Raw genomic sequence first — 23,002 nt, 5'->3', positions numbered from 1 at the left:
TGTTTGGGCCGTTAGCAGAATCTATCATGTGGCATAGGAAGCGTGATTATAAGTGGTTGTGAGCTCGTTCTGCTGGCTGGTGTGTGTGCAGGAATGATTTAGAATTGATTATGTTCTGTTTCAGCAATCCTTCAACCCTGTATTGGATCCTTGCTAATGCTATGTCTCTGAAAACTTGTATTCATCTACCCTATGACATTGTTTATGGAAATGTCCCTGACACTTGGAAATTTCTACCCTTGTCCTTGCTACCGATTGTACTGATCTCACACTATGTAATCCACCTTGAGTCTCAGTGAGAAAGGCAGACTACAAATGGCATAAAATAAATAAATAAATAAAATAATAAATCATACACTTGGTTTATATTTAGAAAATAAATAAGAGTTCTTTATTGCAGGAACTCCATACTTTGATAGGAAAGGAGAAGAGACAGATCCTAACTACCTATCTAGTCTAAGGATGGGCATGGATGGCATGGCAAGGCCTGCATCCATGCTGCCAAGATGGAGGGAGGAGAAGGAGAGAGGTGTTGCCTGGATCAAAGCCTGGAAGAGAAGGAGTGAGAGGAAGGAAGTCTGGAGGAGGAAATCCTGAGAATAGCAATCTGCATATTAAAGGACAGTCAGAGCAGAAAACAATAGTAAACAGTAAACAGAGTGCCCTGACTTCTCTATCTTTCTAACTCTTTGGTTTGTCCCCCTCTGAAACCTGAGGAGAGGTACAGCACTGGATCCTCCTCTTCCAACAAGTCATAGCTCTTTCAGAGCTCTCTCAGCCCCACCCACTTCACAGAGTGATTGTTGTGAGGATAATAACACACCTTGTAAACCACTCTGAATGGGCATTAAATTGTCCTGAAGGGCGGTTTATAAATTGAAAGTTGTTATTGTTGTGACTATTATTATATTTTGTTTTATAGTTATTCCTTTTGTTATTGTTGTATCAGTTTAAAAATTCTATTTCATTATTATTTCCCCTTGGTTTCAATGGAGGACCCATTGCTTTTTCTCAAGTTTGTATGATTTCCCATCCAAATTGGACAGAACGTAGGGGGTTTGTAGCATTCCCCCAGGACACTCACATTGCCAAATTTCAGACAGATAGAACAAAGTTGTATTCCCTTCTGAGGCACTGAAAGACACCCATATTTAACATTAAAGTTTATGGGGAAATTGTTAAGAAAATTTTCAAACAGTAACACAGACCGCAGACAGCAGCTTGATGAATAGTAGCACAAAGAAGAGGAAGCCTGACAAAGCAAGGCCATTTGGTGGCACAAAGAGGATAAGGCTTCTGGGCAAGCACACAGGCAGCAGCAGGAGGATCTTGAGGTAGATTTGTTTGGATGGGAGATAACATTTGGAGAGTAGTGTGACGGACAGGCCCTGTTTGAGTGACAGGTCCTGAATTGAATGTTGAGAGAGAGTGGCAGTGAAGAGCAGTTAAGACTGTTTAGAATAGTTAGTTGGGAGTTTTTGGCAGTTAAGGGAGACTCTGAAGAAGAAAGTGGAGGGCTAGCAACCAGAGAAGACAGATGTGTTTAGAGAGTTCTCTGAGGAGGACTAGTTAATGAGGTATCTGGAACGTTTAACCGTTTAAGGCTGTGCAGGAGGAAGATAAAATGTGCTTCAGTAAAGTTAATTTGTTCTGTTAACCATCTGAGTCCGGTTTGATAATTCCTGCCTATCTTATATGCCCTGAGGAGAACCAGCTCTCAGCCTATCAGACTTAGGGACAAGCTACACATGATGAATGACACTTGAACGGCAAGTGGATTGAGTGGAGGGCAAGTGAACAGGGAGAAATACACTTGCTGTTCAAGTGTCATTCGTCATGTGTAGCTTGGCCCTAAGTGGCAGAGTTTGAGGAGGTGCTGGTGCAACGAAGTGACATTCTAGTTCCAGTTTGTGTCTGTGAGAGCTGAGGAGGATTCCATTCTGTCCAGAGAGTGAACCCGCTTCCAGCCTGAGTTCTAGCTTCATGAGGAGAGGTCTACAACACACCTACTGAGCCGGAGTGTAAGTGGTTCCTATTTCTATTCCCTGTCAGAAGGGTCCCTCGACCAGTGAATACTTCACAAGTGGTGACAGGAGCTGTGAGATCCCAAATCAGAACCATCCTAAGCTAGCAGAATCATTCACAAGGGGTGGCATCGAAGGGTGTCAGCCAGATAAGGCTGGGGGATCTGTTACAGTAGACATGGGCATGAAACGGGAAAAGCCCGAAATGAGAGTTTCATGTTTTGTCGCAATCCACGAATCGCGAATCACAAAACTTCACGAAATTGACACGCTTGCTGAAACAATTTGTTAGTTTCATGATTTGTCAGAACCTGGGGCATTTCAACAGCATTTCATACCCGGAGATGCCAAACTCACAGGGAGACTTCAGCAAGGTCTCCTCCACTCACCCTCCCAGTTTGCAATACGTTGATCGGGAAGAGTGGGAAGGGAAGTGCTGCCGGAGTGCATGACTGAAACAGGGACCGAGAGTTGCTGGATCAGAGGAGGATGAAGGGCCAGCCATGCTGAAGCTGGGCCAGGAAGACAGAATGAGGGGTGAGGTGGAAGAAAAAAGGCACCCTCACCCAAAGACCTTCCCACAGCAAGGTCAAGAGCTGGAAATGAGGCTTCTTTCAATCTCTGTAAAGCAGCAGCAGCCAAAAGCACAATCCCAAATCCTTCCACACACTCTTCCACTCCAATCCCAGCAAAATGCTGATGTAGATCAGAACAGGAGGTCTGTGGTTGGCCGACAGACCTGCCTAACAGGGTTTGGAAGGGTGAGATTGGTGTGCCCATGGCTACAGAAGGCCCACCTCCTTGGTTGCCTAGGGGATTGATCCCCAGCTCCTGGCTGTATAGGACAGAATGGAAGTTCTCCAGATGGCTAGGAGAGCTGCCAATCAAGGGTAAGTGGGCTATGATTGAGGTTTCCAATGGCAACAAAAGCTCTGGGCCCATTGTTGCCTAGGGAATCAATGGATCGGCGCCAGCCTGTCTGCAATTACAAATTGTTCATGAAGCTAACGAAACAGGCCAAAAAGTTGTGAATTTTGTGATAATTTTGTGATAACCGCGGCCCCACAAAATGCTGTTTCGTGACAAAATTTGCTTCGTATTTTGATTCATGCCCATGTCTATTGGAGAGCAGCAGCCAAGCAAGGTATTACAGGTTGCAAGTGAAAATTTGGCAAAGCAGGACAAGCATTGGGAGGAGAGAGGAAAGCAAACTCCCACCCCGTATCTTTCAGGACTGGAATACCTCGCACATAAGTAATCCTAGTGGCTGCAGTTTACAATCAATCAAGAAAGCCCAGAGCCTGCCTCCCCCTGCCCCGCAAGGAATACTGGGCTCTCTCTATGCCTTTATTAGGAAAATGTCTACTGTGCAAACATGACACCAGTAGAGGCAGAGATTTCAATAATGAAAGAAACCAGAACCAAACTAAATGCCCAGGATTTTTCATTATAGGCTGTTTACATAGGGAATTTGTTTTGTTTTCATGAAATCTCACCATGTGCAGAGCTAACCACCTTGGCATTTATCCAGCAAACACAGCGGAACAACATGTCACAGATCTAATCGTTAAACCCAGCAATAAGAACTGTGAGTATAATTTTCATCATCCTCTGTAGCCATTGCAAGAGTTAGCAAGAGTAGGAGTCAGTAATACCAGCCATAATGAAGGTATACTCTTCCTATTGACCAAAAGCAAGACAAACACCCTTTCCCCTGGGTTTCTGCCGTCACCATGAGAAATGAGCCACGCAGGTTGCATCACCTGAACTGATCCCTATTAGTCTGCTACAGAGTTCCATCTAAAGTGAAAATTCATGTGAATAGGTTTACATAAAACATCTGATGAATTTAGAGAGAAGCTAAAAGAGTTTGATAGGTGTAGTCATATTTCTCTGAGGAACCTCTCACGTCTTCTGTCCCTGTCAGCCGTCTGGATTCATAACATAACTGCATCAGAGTGAACTACGGCAAGTCTACATATGTGGACTCTTTGGAAATTCTGAGTGAGTGTAAACAGTCACCACAATTAGATCTGAACATGTCAGTGTATTGTATGAGAGAAAGCATTAGACTAGAATCTGGGAGACCCAGGTTCAAATCCCCAGTCTGCCATAAAGCTCACTGGGTTACCTTTCCTCAGTCAATCTCTAAGCTTAACTTACCTCACAAACTTGTTGTGAGGATAAAATGGAGGAGGGGAAAATGATATACACCACCCTGATCTCCTTGGAGAAAGGATAGGAGAAATTAAACTAGTTAAATCAATGAGAAGGGGTAAATGGATATTATAGAATTATGAAATTGTGGAAAATTAAGTTCCAATGACACAGGAATATAGAATAGGTCTTTCTTCCCTCCCTCCCTCCCTCCCTCCCTATTAACCACCAGTGCTCTGCCTCTGTATCAGGACCAGTTAAAGGTATTTGTCATTCCCCAAAAGGTACATCTATTGCTTCCTCCTGTGCTGCAAGGTCTCAGCCAGGTCTGAGTTGATCCATTGCTGCAGTTCTTCAGAGTCTTGGCTTTGACAACACCAGCATGAATCCAGAATGCAATGTCCACCACCTCCTGTACTGCTAACAGCCATGCGCGAGCTCAGCTGAGCACCTATGGTGTGTTGGTGTCATCCTCATTGTGTCACACATCCCTGCTGGAGAACTGGTCTTGAACCAAAGGAAAGCATTGCTGGTAGCCCTGCCCTTGGGACTATTCATTTTTCAGGGGAGTGGGGGAGCAGCCTTTGTTTCTTAAGCACAATCTAATTCAGAAGTTCATTTGATTCACCATATTGACATACAATTACATCAATGGCTTAATGCGGAACAGATACACTCCCCCATAGCAAGAGAGAAAAGGAGGAAAATCTTGGCATATTCCAAAATGGATTGTCATACTGAACTGAAAGGCTGTTTCCCCGCTCTTGCTTCTTGGATGTTCAGCTAATTATTATATCAGAAGGAAATAATCACAAGACCAAGGAAGAGCTCAAAGGGACTAGAGAGATGATCAGCTGCACAGTGCCTATGCTAAAGACGAGCCACAGATCCTTAATGAACAGTGAGTCGGGCAAAGCAATTTTTAAAATTAAATTGATTTCCACCCGTCTCTTAGCATCATCTGCAGATAACCATGGCTTTAATGATAAAAGAGGGTGAGGGAATCAGCTGGCCTTTCTTTTTTGGAGATGACGTGCTGGGGAGCTAAAATCTTGTGCTGGTAATAGTGATTACCCTAACCAACTGATGGTTGACAAAAGCCATGTATCAGTGCAGCCACAGCAGAAGCAGTTCCATTATTTTGCTGAGCAGAGAAAGCTGGTGTTAGGAGATAAGTGGCAGCAAGCTTGACTCGCTGCCATTCCCGTGCGCCCTCCCCCCCTGCCACATTGGACAAATGGTCCAACGAAGGGCAAGGCTGAAAAGTGTAGTTTTTGCATATTACTTTCACACATTCACACAGATACACTAGAGAGAGAGGTTTAAGACTTCCATTATTAATTCGCTCCTTCCCCTAATCAGACCCGTGTGTACAAGGTGCTTCCCCCTCCACAGAAAAGAATAGAGAAATCCTTTGGTTTAGGTTAACTCTGAGCTCCTCAATCTCCAGCAAAATTAATGCTGTTTGATACTTCTGGGCAAAATGCAGGATAAAATCTTAGCTTTCAATATTTTAAATCAGAAAAAGCAGATATCTTCCTTGCAAGAGAGAAAAAAGCTCTTAATTATGCAGCAATGTCTGCCAAAGTCTTAGGAATCAAAAGGGCACTGCTAGGGAGGCTTCTGTGTCATGCATTGCTGCCTGTCCCTTCTGGAGATGGAGAGTTGATGTTTTTCCAGTCTCAACATTGCTCTGACCCTTGCCTCACCTCCTCCTCCATTGTCAACGTTGACCTTGTCAAAATATTCAAGAAATGGGTGAACACCCCATCTAACAATAATAACAAATGATGCAAATTAAATCTCACATGCAAAATGAGTGTAATTTACATAATTTGCTCTCAGCATAGAAATTAAGCTTCTTTTGTGTGCAATTTGGATTCCTTTTAAGGCAGAGTACACCTTGCCCTCATGATCGCAGAAGCAGAAAAGGAGAGCCCTTCTTTGCTCCCTTTGTTTCAATATGAACGGATTCGAGGCCTCTGGGAGCGCTTCTCAATGTGGAGTTTTGTGAAGAGCAGCAGACAATGTGGTCATTGGCAGGGCACTGCAGTGCCTACTGGTGCCCTATGCCAGGGTGTGCTTCAGCAGCTGAGCAGAAGCGTTGCAGATAGAAAGTCTGTCAGATACTTCTCTATCAGTTATTCCGCATTCGTTGGATAATGCACTTCCAATCCTCTTTAGAGACCATGGCCATTTCCACACTGTCTATAAATAGTGCGAGACTCACAAAACGCCACAAACAGTGATTTATGACATTTTGAAGTCAGATGGTGTTAAAAATTGCACGAGGAAGCCGGCAGCCTTCCGTGAGTCTCGCGCTATTTATAGACAGTGTGGAAACAGCCCATTTGGAAATGAATTTTTCGTGTGTGAAACAAAAAATCCACTTCTAAATGATTGCTAAAGTGCATTGAAAGTGCATTATCCAATGTGTGCGGAATCAGCCTATATTTATTAGAGGGGACCTCCACATCCAAAGGCAACAAACCTCTGAATAATACCAGTGCTAGGAGGCAACATCATGCCTCTTTGCCGGCGTTCCAAGTTTACTGGTTGGCCACTGTGTGAAGTTGGATGCCGGACCAAAAGGACTACTGAGCTGATCCAACGGGACACCTCGTATGTCCTTATTTTCTCTAGAGAACTTCCTGCTACAGTGGAGCAGTTTTATCCATCGCTATACTCTTAATGCGAAAGTAGAAGCAAAGTGATCAGGGGAAATTAATGTGCCTTGCTGAGAGAGTTGTAGCTCTTAGACCCTCAACTCATCTTTGGCAATGGCAACCATTTTTTGGCTCACCTTGGGCAAGTTAAAACAATCATGATTGCAAATGATATATGTAAAACAGGAGCAATAGTGGCTTACCGCGCATGATTACGGATACAGGATGAAAATATAGTTTTCTTTAAAGTTGCAAAACCTTTCACAAAAGTGCCACATAATTAGGACATCCCTTAATTCCATAAAAGATGCAGAGGTCCATACCACCAGGAAGCCTTCTTCCACAATTTTATCATCTTGGAAAATGCTACATTTCTTTGCATGTATGCTTAGAGGCACTTTTCTACATGATCTCTTTATAGTTTCCAAGACTCAACCTTACTTGCTGTTGACAACAGGGAGCCAAGCTACAAGAGACAAATTGCACTTGCCTGGCAAGTGAACAGACTCAGGTGTATTCCTCCCTGTTCACTTGCCATTCACTTGTGCTCCATTTGATCAAGTGGAGCGCAAGTGAATGGCAAGTGAACAGGGAGGAATACACCTGAGTCTGTTCACTTGCCAGGCAAGGGCAATTCGTCACTTGCAGCTTGGCTCAGAGTCCAAGGTTGTACCTTGATTCAAATAGGTATTGATTCAAATAGGTATTGTTGCCAGCCTCCAGGTGGTGGCTGGAGTTCTCCCAGAATTACAGCTGATCTCCAGGCCACAGACATCAGTTCCCTTGAAGAAAATGGCTGCTTTCGAGGGTTGACTCTATGGCATTATACCTTGCTGAGGTCCCTCCATCCATATTCCACCTATCCAGGCTCCACTCACAAATTTCTCAACCTGGAGCCAGCAACCCTAGCTCCTATCTATTACCAGAGAGAGAGAGAGAGAGAGAGAGAGAGAGAGAGAGAGAGAGAGAGAGAGAGAGAGAGAGAGAGAGAGAGAGAGAGAGAGAGAGAGAGAGGGCTGTGAAAGCCAATAGCTGAGGATATTATTCCTTTGTTCTCTCTCTTTCATGCAGCCTGTTAAAATCTTGCTTACTTTCCCCACAGTAAGATTGAAGAGAAGACCTGAAGTATCTGCAAGAATCTATCCCCAAGGCAATTTCACTCAATTTACTCTCAGAATCTTAATAGTCCTAGTAGCACTGAGACCCTAAGCTGTAGAGATAACATCCTGGCAGAAACTGTAGGATGATTAGAACCATAATTTATTAATAATAATAAACTACAGCCTGTAAATTCAAAGCATTGAAAAATCTGTAGAGGCTCTAATTTTTTGGTGGGGAAATTGGAACTATTGCCTTGAACAGAAAAGTGATTTCATATTCATGTGACACTATTTTTCTGTTGAGGGATATAAGAGCTAAATAGCAAAGGCCACAATATTCCAAAAAAGCACACCTTTACTACTATGTTGCTACTTTTTATTTCTTTAAAATGGCATAAAATTTCCCCTTCCAATTTTTATGATATATGGTATATGAATATTTAAGCAGACATGTTAAATTCAACAGAATTACTCAGTATAAAACATACTTATATGCAACAGTCTGGTGGGTCTTGTTACAGATTATTCCCAGATTCTCATTTGCTTTGCATACATAACAGTGCACTAAAGGCAATCTCATTCACAGTTCCTGGGCCATAAGTCATATGTCATTTTCAGTCAAGCTGTCACTTTGAGATGTGGCAAAGTACCAACCCTAATTCAGGTCGTCAGCAATCTGCGGGATCTGCCAGTTAGAGGAGATGTCACTGTCTGATGTTCCTTCATCCGCCATCTTCATTTCACATCTGATGTCAGGGGAGGAAACAAGCCACCAAGAAGAGTAAGAACCTCTGAGTATTCTGGCTAATATTCTGTGTATTCTGGCTAATATTTATTTGTTTGTTTTGTTATTCCAGGAAATTAATTGTGTGATTCAAGTAGAAACGTTACAAGTGATAGGAGTCAGTTTACCAGTGACTTCACAGGAATGGCATACTGCAAGGATAGGCGACCCTTTTGGCCCAAGTGCCCCCCCAACTTCTACCGGTGAGATGTTGATAGGCTCGTATGATGCCTTTTTGTCTTAACCAATGTAAAAGGCACTAGAGGCATTTTAAAATTCAAAAATTACAAAGTATTTTATTTAACATACAGGGGAAATGTCAGGTAATATCAGGGATTGAAAATTTCTGAGGTAACTCAATATAGAGAACTTTGAGGTAAAATCATTACATGCACAGACTTAAGGTCTAACATTTCTGACTAATGAACATTTCTTAAGCTCTTCACCGTTACTTAAATCTTTATGTTGAGAAACTTTTGTTCTAGTGTTTCCCCAATCACTCTAGTACACTTTCTTTGAGTATTCTTTTACTCTTTTTGGTATCACGAAGGCTCATACCCTCTTTGCAGTTTCGAAACCCCTTCACTTGAATCACCAGTACTTATCTCCAGTTTTTAACTGACTCTTAAGATCTCCAGTGACAGTTTCTAACCATACCAGACCAGGGATCTCTTCACTCTTCATTCTCCCTATAAGTTAAAACGCCAAAACTGAGGCGATTGTAATTTGGTCACATTATGAGAAAACCTCCCTCTTGGATGCACACTTTAATGCGGTGAGGGTGTTTGAGTGTGTCAGTGAAGCTGAGAGCAACATGATCAGGAACAAGTGACACCTGACACTAATTGTACACTTGTCAGCTTCCCTCAAGTTTTGATGGGAAATGTAGGCAGCTTGGCGGAATGTTGGACAAGTGACAGTTGAGAAGTCCATTGGACAGCAGTTGGAGAGCCAAGCTGCAAGACCAGGACGCCTACATTTCCCAACAAAACTTGAGGGAACCTGACAAGTGTACAACTAGTGTTAGTCATCACTTGTAGTTTGGCCCACAGGCTTGGTCAAGAAGAGTCTAAACTCCTGGAAGAGTCACTCAAGGTGGAATGATCATTGCTGAGATGCCAGACTAAGATGCATCCACCCCCTTCAGGAATCAACAGTCACATCAACAGAAGAGAACTGGATGTTCCAATGGTGATGAGAGCAGAGCAAGCCAAACTTCAACAGCACTGCCAGTGCCTCTGGGGCTTCCTTGGTCCCAACTGGTGGCCAGGCAGACAGTGGTGGGGATAAGCTATGCTTGACAGCTCTCCTGCTGCTTCCCCAGAGGTGCTACCATAGCTCAGGGGCTTGTCTCAGTTCCACAGGCAGAGAACCAGCCCACGGAGCTGAGCAAAATAGTCTGGCATGTCTAGTATCTGGGATGGCTACTACAAAGCATTCAAAATATGAGCAGATTCACAGCGTGATCCTAAGCAAAGTTACACCTTTCTAAGCTCATTAACTTTAATGGCCTGAGAAGGACGAAACTTTGTTTAGGACTGCACTGCACATACAAATAGTACCCCTGATGAATAACACTAAGGAAAGAATGAAGGGCAGAATCAGTCTTCCTATAATTTCCACTTATGAACCATATTAATTGGTCATTCATTACTGAAGCATAGTCAAAACCTTGGATTCTTACTGAAGATCTGCCAGCTTGGACCTTGTATGCTAAAGCTCTTGTTTAAAAATCCATAATTAAGTCAAAGAAGAAGACTGAGGAACAGATGTCAATAAAGAAAACAGGGCAGGAATTTGCAACAGTTTGTGTGTAAGAGGAATTCGATACATAGAACATAACATAATAGCCAAAAGGGCTACATAACTCTGGGATACAGGAGATATTTATTTTATATATTTATTTTACAAAATTTATGGCCCAGCTTTCTGCCCTAAGAACCACCAAGGTGGCTAACAAGTTAAAACATATATAATAAAATCAGATCTTAAAAAACAAGAAACACTTCATTAAATTAAAACAAGAGCTAAAATACATTAAAAACATAAGAAGAACAATTTAAACATTTGGCAAGAAGAGGAGATGACTGAAAGAATGCCAAATGGAAAAAAAATACTTCACCCACTGGCAGAAAATGGCAACAGAAGAGGAAGACAAGTATTCCTGTGGTAAGAGTTCAGTGTTTTGGTTCCATGACCAAGAAGGTTCGCTCCTGGGTCACCACCACCCACCTAATTCTAGAAGGAAGGGGCACCTGAACCAAGGCTTCAGAATATAACTGCAGTGGTCAGGTAAGTTCACAAGGGAGTAGGCAATCTCAGGTTTGTTTGTCCCAAACCTTAAGGTCTTTAAAGGTCAACACACCAGCAAAAACAGATTGGGAGCCAGTGTAGATGGGCCAAGTGTACAGTGATATAGTTCCTGTGACCCAGTCTAGTCAACATCCTGACTTCAGCATTCTGCATGAACTGAAATTTCCAAACACCTTTGAAAGGCAGCCCCATATAACATGTATTGCAGTAGTAATCTAATCTAGATGTAACCAGGGCATCTAGCACAGCTGGCACTAGCACCAGAAATGATGGATGTGGAACAGTTCGGTTAGCATCTATACACTGCTTTCCATTTCCATTTTTCCATATGAGAGACACAATTCTGGGTAGCAGTGTGTGTGAACACGATCTTGCGATACAGGTGGATGGGAAGGGAAACATGAACAGTCAGTGTAATGCAGCAGCAAAGAAGGCAAATGCAGTTTGGGGGTGGATCAACAAAGGCATAACATCCAAATCACAGGATGTCATTGTCCCACTATATACTGCCTCGAGTTCAGGAGACCTCATTTAAAAAAGAATGTGGACAAATTGGAAGGGGCGCAGAGTTGAGCAGCCAAGATGATCCGGGGCCTGGAGACCAAGCCTTACGAGGAAAGACTGAGGGATTTGGGAATAACAGTTTGGAGAAGAGGAGGTTGAGGGGAGACATGATTACTCTCTAAGTATTTATTTTATGTTTTCTTGAATATTTTAAAAAAATTAATTGAACTGTTCTTTTAACAATTGCTGCTGATATAAGTTCTATTACTAATGCTATTGTATTGCCTTTGATTGTTCTTAGTGATTAGTGTGTAATTTAAGGACTGGAACCACAAAGAAATCAGGGTTGGTGTATTCTGGTACAACTTAATTAAAAATTACAAAGAAACTGGATCATACTGAGAGCTCATCTAGTTGAATCACCACTTTTAACTCAGAAGTTTATAGTCTTATCTAGAAAAGAACCCCATATCAATTTCATGTACCAGATTTCCAATAAACGCTAACTAAATGAAACAATCCATAGTAATCTTGATTTACAGTGAAGGCATTCGTTTTTCTTTCTCATGATTTTTTTTTAAATGGTCTTTAGGCACACTGGAATAATGTTTCTGTACTTTGGATATTTAAAGCACGAATGTTTTTTGAAAGCATGAGCAAATCTGCAGTAGTTTTAGCTATTTCATTTATTGTTTATATAAAAAAGCACAGCTTGGGAGTAACATATGAAGAAGAAGTTCTGAGGGTTTTTTTAAAAAAAGAATGGTACTAGAATTGATCGATGCAAAGTCTCTGATGTATTTCTGATGTCGGATCAAAGAGGACACAGTGACAACAGGGTTATTTTATAATGATTTTGCTCTTGTGATCTTTGTTCTTGCATTGTGCATCTCAACAGCATGAACTAAAACAAAATGTGACAATAAAGAATCATTCGTCGGCCTGAGAAAACTACAATCATTTTATTTCCTCCCAAACAATTGATCATTTGAGTTGCTCAGGTTTGGCTAAAACATGTTACCCTTGACTGCAGATGCCACATGAAATCTGAAATTTAAACAGTTCCCTTACCAAGCCCCATCCAGCCAGGGTGATGTTCTTTTGTTCAGCAAGCCTCCTGGGTTTTAGCCCCATCGTCCTCATCAGTTTGACTATTGAAATCCTTTCCTCCCCAAAGCTTGTAGTAGCTTCCAAAAGAAAAAGAAAAGCAATACAAAGAGCAGCAAAGCCAATTAAGAACAATAACCAATAGGTCCTATAGGAGAAACAGCAATAAAGGATCACAAGGCCCACTCAGCAACCCTAAGCCTCTTCCTCTCCTTCCAGCTACTCTCTCTTAGTTGTCTCTACTGCCTGCCATCCCTACCTTGCCCAACCAGCCCTCACAGTTCCTTTAACTGCCCAGGAGCTTGGATAAACATATGGAGCAGAGGTCCATCAGTAGCTATTAGCCACAAGGCATAGATGGAACTCTCCGTCTAGAGCAGTGATGCTCTGTATTCTTGGTGTTTGGAGTGGGCAATTGGTAGGAGGGCTTCTAGTGTCCCTTCCCCACTGGCAGACCTCCTGATGACACCTGGTTTTTTGGCCACTGTGTGACACAGAGTGTTGGACTGGATGGGCCATTGGCCTGATCCAACATGGCTTCTCTTATGTTCTTATGTTCTAATGTAATGCTCCTTCCCTCTTGATACCATGGCAAGCCAATGGGGCTTTTCAGAGTCTCATACCTTGTAAAATTTTGGGAAGCCTAATGGAGCATGCATGGCTTGCTTTGCTATCTTTAAGATTCTTTGGGAATGAGGAGTGAGTGTTAGCTTTTTCCATGGATTAGGGGGTGGCAGGGGAAGGGGAAGACAGTAGTGATGGTGGTTAAGTATACAGCTGTACCACTCCCCCCCATCCACACCCAGGACCATCATCTTGCCTACTGCCATTGTTGAGCTGACAACCATTTTGGAAGAGGCCCATCAGTTGCAAAGAGTAGGGAATCATTGTGGTAAAGGCCCTACTCCCTTAATGATCTCATTTTGGAAAGTGGATGCATAGATTTGGGAGGGCCTTCAAAATGTAGACAAGTTTTTGTTTTTCTTTCCTTGGAAGCTGTTTAAAAGCAGTTTCCACTACAGCAAAAAATCCTCTGGGTAAATTTCTTATTCATTTGCAAACAGCAGTAGCTATAACCACTGGGACTCATCATCTCCTCCTGTTCTGCTGATCCACTGGTGCGCATAAAATATGATGGTGCTCAGATTTTCACATGCAACAGTTTCAATGGATATGGAAGCATTGTGATGGAGGCCCCCTAATAGGTGATTCCCTGCTACAGCTAGAAAAGGCAATCCAGCAGAAGAAAAGGCATAATTTTTAAAGCTATGGCATTTAGGGATTTCTGCAGCAACAGCAACCATTTTTTCCACCAGGTCCAGAGCTGCAATATTGGTCACAGAGGACTTGCTCAGCTTTTCTATAAGATTGGCTCCCATATGTGTAAATTAGAATAATCTCTAGCAGAGCGAACTTTCTGCAAGGTGCATAGTGCAGTGAGGAATATTGGGACCTTTCTAATCAGAGCCCTACTACAAACAATAAGGGGCAACTATGTACCAGTTTCCTCTACATAAACGGATTTGATTGTTCAATCAACCCTTTATAAATAGCTGGTACCAGCAGACTGTGAGGCCAACACACTTCCCCAGAGAAAATCTTTATAGGCCTTGTAATGATAGCCAATTTCATCATTCATAAAAAGTATCTCTCCCTGCACACCACCCTGGACCTCTTTTGAAAATGCTTTTTTGGTACACCTAATCCTCACAAACAATACAGCAGAATTTTCACTGGTACCGTGACATAGGTCCAAGTCTCCACCCAGCAGAAAGATCCACAAAGCATCACTCAATAGATAATTCATTCCTCTAGAAGGCACTGGCCTCCAAGACCTGTTTGTTGACCCTACAGGGCAACTGACTGGTCACTGTGTGAAACAGGATGTAGGACTAGATGGACTGCAGGTCTGATCCAGCAGGGCTCTTATCAGGGCTTTTTCCCAGCAGGAACGTGGTGTAACGGAGTTCCGGAACCTCTAGAAAATGGTCACATGGCTGGTGGCCCCACCCCCTGATCTTCAGACAGAGGGGAGTTTAGATTGCCCTCTGCACCACCCAGCGGCGCAGAGGGCAATCTAAACTCCCCTCTGTCTGGAGATCAGGGGGCGGGGCCACCAGCCATGTGTCCATTTTCTGCGAGGGCAACTCACTGAGTTCCACCACCTCTTTTCCCAGAAAAAAGCCCTGGCTCTTATTATCTGCTCTTTCTATTTCTATCCTCCATTTCTGCTCTTTTTCAAGAGCATTCAAGGACACGTACAACTCTAAAGCAAAAGGTAACCAATTTAAAGCCTATTTACCTAAAGTAACAAATCACAGCACAGTTCCAATAACAACTAAAACCAGCATAAAACAGCCAACAAATAAAAAGAGCTGAAAATCGCTGATAACTTATTCAGGTAGTTTCTTTGGGGTATACTTTCAAGGAACTACCTTGTACTGAGCTAAGTCAACCAGCCACTTGATTCAGGCAGAGGACTTGCCTCTTGGGCTCAGACAAGTACATTTGTTAGAAGGAAGTGGAAGCCTGAACCTGGTCTCCCGATAGGTGCCCTTATGGTGAGGCTAAGTGACAGGGACAGTGTTGTCTCTACAGGTATTAGCACAGGAAAAAAAAGACAAACTGCAAAAAATAATGTAAAATAAATGTCATAGTAGCATAAAAATAATCTGAATCAAATTTTTAAAAAAACTCCAGGAGGAGCAAAGAACCGCTCTTTGACTACTAAAAGAACTCAACATGGAGAGTTCCATACATATCTAAATTTGAGCACCAATTTTTTTAAATTCTGACTCAATATAACTTCATGGTAAGAAGGTAGAATTCCTCATATTCTGTTAAGTTCTGTGAATTGACTAGCATCTATTATCCGGCACCCTAATTAAATATTTGTCTTTAAGGATGTGCTATTTTCCCTTTAGTTGTTTCACCAGTCTTTTTTCTTTCTTTCCTTGAAAATCCTTGAATGTTTTACATGAGCAAAAATCTCCAAATTCATTCTAAAATTATGATTTAGGCAAAACCTAAGTGGCAACCTAAAGATGTGCTGACATCACTGAGAATTTTTACTTGATTTTTTTAAAAAAAAATGTTTTGTTTCTCCTACAGTTCTGTAGCCATTGCTTTTGACTAGGAAACTCCTCCAATTTCCTTCGAAGTTTCTCTTCAGGCAACATGTGATGGCCACTTTGCCAGAGTGCATATAAGGGCAGAGTCCTGAATCTGGGTTCCTAGCACTGCAGCATACCTTTTTGTTAATCTGGCCTCAATACTGACACTGCTTTGGAAGGCTGCCTCCAGAAACTGGTCAGCATTACCTTTTGTTTTCGGTTCTTTTTATAAGAACAAAGTAGAGCTGCTGTATTTTACTGTGACAGCTTGGCCATTTCACTTGAGCCTTATTGCATTTGATAGTTACCTTTAGGGAATGTCTTTTTCAATTGTTTATTCTCAAAGGCTCCTGTCAGTTCAAAATGTGAAAGATAAAGGGAAACCCTGAAATTTGTTGATATGGGTGCCAGACTACGGTGTATTGATGCCTTTCAAAAGATTATTGGCATCTTATCTGGACTGCGATAACGGGAGAGGAAAACTCCCCCCCACACACCGTTTCATTTCTACAAAAGCTTTATTAGTGGAAAAATAGTGCTTTGTTTAGTATCAAGAAGACCATGCTGTGTGCTATATAGGAAGGGAATGTGTCAAAGAAAAAAGTACTTTCACTCTTCTTAGAGATGCTAAGGTGTTCTCACATTTGGAAATGAAAACTTCTGTCCCTTATGAACAGGGCTGTCAAGGCTTCAGATGTTTCTCGAGATACCTCATCAGCTCGACTGAAGGTGACTTACCACTTCTTCCTGGGTGCAAAGCCTTTGAGAAGGAGAAAGGAGGATTCCCAACCAGACAATCACCTGGAGCTTTCTCTTTCCTGCTGGGTTATTCACAAGTAAGATTGGCTGGTGTCTAACACAGAGGAGGAAACAATGCCCACGAGGACCAGTTGTTCCCAGCAGCACAGATATATCTCAAAGGGCCTGATTGCCAACAACATACTTTTAAGAAACAAGATATTGGAACTGGCTAAAAGCATGGGGGCTTGAGGGACTTACTACATTCTGACAAAAGCATGTTATTGTTATTTGAATTCATCTTAAAAGATACGATAGGAAACCACAACGTGAGAGTTGGGCTCGCCTGTCCTTCCAGTTGACTGGCTGCTAATTCCCAGAATTTTGTCCAAGTTTTCAATAATTCAATCATATTTTAAGTATAATGAAAGCAGCCAGAATTTCTGACAAAGAAACAGAACCCAAGACATAAGTAAGGAGATGAAGAAACAAAACTTGATTATCAAGCTGGGCTTACCATGAAAAGGAACAATTTTTCCTCCACTACACTGAGATTGCCAAGTGCACCTCTTTCTCCCATACACATGAATAGTTTAGTTCAGGGTTTTTTTTCTGGGAAAAGACATGGTGGAACTCAAGACCAAACAATGATGTCACATTGGTTCAGCTGGAACAAGGAGGGAGTTTTTTAAAGTTTAAATTGCCCTCGGTGAAAATGATCAAATGGCTGGTGGCTCCGCCCCATGATCTCCAGACAGAGGGGAGTTTAGATTGACCTCTGCGCCGCTAAACTCCCCTCTGTCTGGAGATCAGGGGGTGTGGCCACCGGCCATGTGACCATTTTCAAGAGGTGCTGGAACTCCGTTCTACTGCGTTCCCACTGAAAAAAAGCCCTGGTTTAGTTTTATGAGAAAAATTAAGCACAGGAAATAAAATAAAGCACAGGGAATCAGTTGAATGAGGGCAAAACCTTTCACCTATGCTTGAAACTGGGTGGCTCTTTCCCCACTGACAGTGATTCCTTAGGGGAGATATGATGCATTTCTGTATGCAGAAATCAGAGAGATACCATGCCTCCCCGAGGGATCATTTCAATATGGAAGGCATCCAGTCAACATCATGGAATATTTGCAAACAGAGAAATATTCAGTAATAGCCCAAGGGAAGCAAAGACAGATTGTGTACTAGACACTCAGTCCAATGTCATTATCTTCCATTGAAGTTCTGACACCATTTGCCTATGTGATAGTTTGCAGTCCAGGATGGGACTCAAACAAAAAAACCTAATATGCAGATGTGGAATTTAGGAAATATTTATGGGTTCTTCTTCTTGACTGATGGCATTTATGATAAGACGATTTTAAAAGGAGTCATACAGGTGACATATAGCCAAATGTCATGATGACAGGGTTCTGTATGCCATTTGAGCTGCTTCAAAAGTCACGCTGGCAATAGTGTAACAAAAGCCAATATAGGCTGAATTCTGAGCTTCCTCTTAAATGCTTGCTTCCTGCTGATGCATCTGGAAGCCAGAATGGGACAACTTAGTGGTGCAGCCGCCCCAGGATAAGATGATAAGGATCAAGAGAGTCAAGCCCTCATGTCAAAACTCTTCTGTACATATGCCTCAGCCTCGTGCTCAAGAGTTAGCACCAGAGAAAGGAGCTTCACAACCTACTTGCACTGCACTCTGCTGCAGGTTGGCTGAAAGTCTCACTATACGATACTTCTTTCACAAGGATGCTCCAGTGAAAGGAGATGCAATGTTAGCAGGGACTTGGAATTTAAAAATTCAGAACAGAAGGCTCTGTCAATTCCCCCTCTCCACAGGAGGGTAGTTTAAAAAAACAGCAGGCAGAGATGCCCCTCTGAGAGTTTGTGAATTAGGTGCAATTAACAAACCCTTTGAGGAGCAATGGGGCTCTGTCTGTTGGCAGCTGCAATCGCGCAGTCTTAGCTGTCTTAAGGGCTGATTGGCAGGAAACTGGTTTGAAGCTCCCAGGCCTCCCACCACCTATTGACATACTTGGCATGGTGAAGCCTTCCTTCTTATACTGGACTATGAGAAACAAAGCAGCATGTTTTGAAGCTTGGAAACCTGCTTGCCTTCCCGAGTTCCTTCCAGGTTTCCATATAACAGAGTTTAGTATAGAAGTTATCTATTTTACGGATCAACTTGCTTGTCTTTACACAGCAAAGTGCAAAATTGCTGTCGACCTTTTTTCATACATAAAAAGAATTCCTCACATTCAAATATGAGTTAGTCCCTGTTGCCTCTAAGTTCATTTTTCTCTGAAAGAAGGCTTGATAGAATCTGAATGACAAAAGCAGAGGGTCATTCCAGAGCATAAGATGCCACACTCCATTCATTTGATACTTTCTCACAAGAGAGAGCAGATGCATAAAACTCAAACATATTAATTTACTCAGGCACTTCTCTAGTGGTTTCAGTTAGATTCTTAGGTCTGGCATACAGTGGAACCTATTTTGTAATTCAGAAAGTAAGTCACTAAACTAACTTACATACCAGATGGGTTTTCCCTTCGTGAATTCACATCATGAAAGTCGGTTGTTAATTCACCCAACTGACCAGCAAATAGATACTATTGCATTATAATCCACAGACTGTGCCTCAATAATGGAGTGAGGTGCTCAGTTCATTGTTCGGCTTTTCCTACTGGCACTGAATGCAATTGAAGTGATTTTGTGAGGTCTGAAACCCAGTTATGTTCCTGTGGGTATCCCCTATACTCTTTTAAGAAGAACATGATTTCAAAAATATACACATTTGTTTTACCTTTTTACAAAAAGATTTCCTTTGCATGACAAAGGAAATAACACTGCAATAATCATCTAGTGAATCCAAACATATTGTACACCAGGGAAGAACAGGGCCATATTATCCATAAGGCTGACTAGGCCAAAGCCTGGGTGGCTGAGACACCCCCCCCCCATTACAATTAATTGATTCTCTTACATAACTTCTATTAATAAGATAATTAACTGCTTCCTTATTGAAGTGAAACAAATTGTTTCTAATATTAAAACATCCATAAATTATATATTTTTAATAAGTAATAAAATTTTATTCACTTCAAAATATTACAGTATTGAACAATTATACTCCAAAATGTGCTTTTCTGAAGAGTTCCACTTGTGCAATAAAAATATTTTTTAAATTGTGAATAGAATTCTTCAGGGGACCCCCAAAATGGATATAGGGCTATGTACTGTGGTCTAGTACCTACCATGCTGGAGTCAGGCTGTCAGCTGTAGTAGGGTGAAAGACTGAAGTGCTGGAGGGGGTCCAAAATACCTGAAAGCCTAGGAGCCTGGCTATGGGTTAATACAGCCATGGGGAAGATCACTTGACTTGCTCTGGCCTATTGATGTAAAGGAAGCTTCATTGAGTAGTGAAGTTGGTTCCATCCTTGGCTGAACTTGGGGAAGGTGCCCTTATTTATTTATTTAATTATATCTCACCTTTTCTCCAGTGAAGACTCAAGGAGGCTTACATAATTCTCATCTCTTCCATTTTATCCTCACAGCCACCCTGTGAGGTAAGTTAGGCTGAGAGCTTGTGACTAGCCCAAGGTCACACAACAAACTTGCATGGCAGAGCAGTGATTCAAACCAGGGCCTCCCAGAGCCTAGTCTGATGCTCTAACCACTTCATCATACTAGCTCCTTCCATCTCCCCTGCACCATTTTCCCAACCCAAATCAGTGGCTGGGGGGAGTTATTTGCTGACACACTTCACTGGTGCTGATTCGGTCAAAAATATGATGCAGGGAGGAAGGCAGAATCATGGAACTGTTAAAGGAATTCCCTAATGGGAATTCACTCTTACAAAATGGTAGCATTTTCCTAGGATGAACTCAAAGATGTTGTCCAGTTTTGCTCTAACATTCAGCATTCCTGATACACAGAAGGGAAGAAAAAAGAGCTCTCAGAAAGTCTTCCTGTGACATATGTTTCCTGCTGATGGCACTGCTGCCTGGCCAGGGAATGCTGGGAATATTCAGAAGCCCCATAGCACTCCCAATCATATTTATTTATGTGTTCAATATATTTATATCCCTTCTTCTGTAACAGATTGAGGCAATGCATAATTAAAAGCCACATATTTAAAAAACATGAAAGAAATTCACCCCATGCCTTTTTGCTCTCCATAATTCTCTGACCATGCAAAGGCTTAAACGAATCCATCTTTTGATATCATTCATGCATATCCTCAAGCAAGCACTTTCAAGAGGAAGTAGCTTGGCTGCCATGAGAACTCAGGGGCATATTAATTCGGGTTGTTTTGTTTCTGGGCCTCCAGAACCTCTTCAAACCTTGCAATGATGAAAAGACCCATATTTGCAATACAATAATTTCATTGTTCAGGATCTCCCTCACAACGTAGATGCGATAACTCTGCAGCATCCAGCACCAAAGCAGTTCAGAACATTATTGAACATAGGCAAGTCTTGGTCTGGGTCCTGCTGTTAAAATAACTATACAATACAATAAAGGAACATCACCAAATTCACAACACCTCATGATAGAACAGTAGACTTCTGTGTAAAACTAATCAAGTCCTCTGGGCATTCCACCCATCTCCTGACCACTGTCAACAGGTATGAGTCGCTTTTGCCACCCAAGTTGACGTAGCCATTCAGCATCAGATTCATCTCCCCTTTCCATTATATCCCCTAGAGGTATTCCTTACTAGTATGCCATACAATAGTAGGTTTTAAATTATCCAATGACCACTCAGATTCTGATCTTGCCCCCAATAAGGACTTGGATCCCAAAATTCCACCAATCTCAGTACAACCCCAATTTCACCAAAGAGTAGATGGATTCTAATACTGCACCAATACCACTACTTTCCCTATTGAGCCCAAGTAACTCTAGGTGCATAAAATGGGCTTGCTAAGCCTTGCATTTTTAGATTTGATCCCAAACCTTCTTCCCTCTTTGCTGAAACCGAAAAAACTGGAATCCAAGATAAAGACAGGCAGAGTATACTTTTTCCTTCTCCCATATTGCTTCACTTTCTGAAACTGACCCTCCACACTTTTATACCCACTCCCCCATCTTTTAACTTCTCCCCTCTCCACTCTTAGTCACTCACCCCTATGGTTAGATGGTCTGTTCCCATAGCATGCCTAGCAGGCTAGGGACTCCTTCCCTGCTATTCTGAAAAACCTTTCCTTGTTTATCCTTTCCCATCTTCTAGTCCTCTTCTCTGCAGGCTGGTTTCTCTGAATGAACCATGTCAGAGGATCACCATTTGGGTCAAAAGTAATTTTAGTTGGGTATTAGCTTAAAATAATACAAGTGAACACTAGGACTGTACAAAAATGAATGGCTTTTCCTGGATTGCCACAAGTAAATTGGCTCTATATAGTTGTGTTGCAATCTTGCTGTCTTGTACCACTTCTGTTTTGCTTCCCTTTGCTAATCTGTATCTTAGGTCAATAAAGTTATTCACTGCCCCCCTCTTCCTTCCTATCCTGGGAGACTTATTGAGACTTAATGTATATACTAGACTCAAAAGATCTCAGTCCGAGAATATAGTTCTACACATATAGAGAACACTCTTTATGAGTCTGCCCTCATAACAAACAGGGTAACAACAACCCTAGCAGACAAACAGAATATATTTATAATAAAATCCATAAAAGAAGCAGTAATAAAATCCCAAATTAAACACTAAGCACAGCAAGCCTACAGCGAACAAAAGCATCCAGCAGTAAAAAAGTTTAGACCTCAAGAACATTTTCCCCCTCCTCAATATCTAATGCAAAAATCTGGCGGCGGCAGGAAATCAGAAAAGCAGGAGCAAGAACAGCGGCAGAAGAAAAAGGAGGAGGAGAAGCTGCGGCTCCTGCTTTTGCCTGGTGTCATCTTGCTGCTCCATTTTGAACCCATGACAGTTTCTGCACAGTCTTCAAAGGCAACCCCAGATCAAATACACTGTATTATGCTTCAGTGGGTAATAGGGGGATTTCTTTTTTTAAAAAAAGCTTTATTTTCCAGTTGTGGGGGATGGGAGGGGTAGTTTGGTTTACTGAGATCAATTCCAAATCAGGGAGGGAGTTTACCCATTTTTGTTTATTATGCTAAGGACTTCTAAAGCACTTGTAAATCAATATACATTTTCTAAGGAACTATGATTTGCCAGGAAAGCTTTCTATTACCTGATCCCAGGAGTGAACAGGTGTCTGTTATTTTGCATTCTAGTAATTAAAAACCCCAGATTTTGCATAGTCCCAGTACTGATTAGAACTGGAAGAAGAGTACACCCAATTTGGAAATTGATTTCTATTTTGAATTTGCTACATTTGAACATGAACTATCCAAACAGATAATTTTATAAACTGTTTTCATAGTGGAGTGGGGTGTTTTCTAAGATAAAGTGACCCATCAAGCTCTTGATTTTACCCCAGAATAAAGTATTTATTCATCTGGCCCAGTTCTCAAGCTGCTTTACCACCATGAGGAA

The sequence above is a fragment of the Eublepharis macularius genome, chromosome 8 (assembly GCF_028583425.1).
Source record: "Eublepharis macularius isolate TG4126 chromosome 8, MPM_Emac_v1.0, whole genome shotgun sequence".
Classification (NCBI taxonomy): Eukaryota; Metazoa; Chordata; class Lepidosauria; order Squamata; family Eublepharidae; genus Eublepharis; species Eublepharis macularius.
This window is presented reverse-complemented; position numbering follows the sequence as displayed.